The sequence below is a fragment of the Eimeria tenella genome, genomic scaffold (assembly GCF_000499545.2).
Source record: "Eimeria tenella Houghton genomic scaffold, Eth_scaff555, whole genome shotgun sequence".
Lineage (NCBI taxonomy): Eukaryota > Apicomplexa > Conoidasida > Eucoccidiorida > Eimeriidae > Eimeria > Eimeria tenella.
This window is the reverse complement of record NW_013543413.1, coordinates 1,899-3,061: the sequence shown is the minus strand read 5'-3', so window position 1 is coordinate 3,061 and position 1,163 is coordinate 1,899. Positions and strand designations below refer to the sequence as shown.

The 1,163-nt window shown below is 44.4% G+C and overlaps 1 protein-coding gene across 1 annotated transcript in view; it reads left to right on the top strand.

Annotated features, from left to right (window-relative positions):
- ETH_00000205 (uncharacterized protein) overlaps window positions 1–1,163 on the top strand; it is a gene marked incomplete at both ends in the record, with an annotated part of 5,299 nt that overhangs the window by 3,251 nt on the left and 885 nt on the right. The window lies entirely within an intron of this gene.

Here is a 1,163-nt window from a genome sequence, read left to right as displayed (position 1 = left end):
AGAGACAGTCCAGCAGGAAGCAGCAGCAAACGTACCTTAAACCCTAAACCCTAAACCCTACATGGGCCAAGCCTCAACGAACGCAAGCTCCTAAACCCTAAACCCTAAACCCTAAACCCTAGACCACTGCAGCAAGCCAAGGGCGACGCTGCCGGCAAGGGCGCCAACAACTGTCGGCAGAATGTTGGGATTTACGGCTTTAGGGTTTAGGGTTTAGGGTTTAGGGTTTAGGGTTTAGGGTTTAGGGTTTAGGGTTTAGGGTTTGTGGCTGGCAGGGTTTGAGGGTGTTAGGGTTTGCGTAAGCCGTTCCAAATCAAAAACCATGCAATGCGCTCCTCCAAAAAACCAGTTCTGGAGGGTCTAGACTGGCGCGAGGTGGGCTCTGTAGGGTTTAGGGTTTAGGGTTTAGGGTTTAGGGTTTAGGGTTTAGGGTTTAGGGTTTGCCTAAGTTGTTCCAAAACAAAAACCCTGCAATGCACTCCTCCAAAAAAACAGTTCTGGAGGGTCTAGACTGGCGCGAGCTGGGCTCTCTAGGGCTTAGGGTTTAGGGTTTAGGGTTTAGGGTTTAGGGTTTAGGGTTTAGGGTTTGCCTAAGTTGTTCCAAAACAAAAACCGTGCAATGCACTCCTCCAAAAAAACAGTTCTGGAGGGTCTAGACTGGCGCGAGCTGGGCTCTTTAGGGTTTAGGGTTTAGGGTTTAGGGTTTAGGGTTTAGGGTTTAGGGTTTGCCTAAGTTGTTCCAAAACAAAAACCCTGCAATGCACTCCTCCAAAAAAACAGTTCTGGAGGGTCTAGACTGGCGCGAGCTGGGCTCTCTAGGGCTTAGGGTTTAGGGTTTAGGGTTTAGGGTTTAGGGTTTAGGGTTTGCCTAAGTTGTTCCAAAACAAAAACCCTGCAATGCACTCCTCCAAAAAAACAGTTCTGGCCTGTCCCGCCAAACCCGCCAAAAGAATTGTCAAGGCTGCCGCGTATTGGCTCGTCAGCTGAATTAAAATAAAAAAAAATAAATAATTAAGAAATAAATAAATAATAAATAAGTAATAAATAAATAAATGAATAAATAAATAAGTTAATTAATTAACTAGTTGGTTGGAAAAGAAAGGAAAGAAGAATATTCGAAAAAGACCAAAAAATGAAAGAATGGAAAAGAGAAAAAAGAAAAG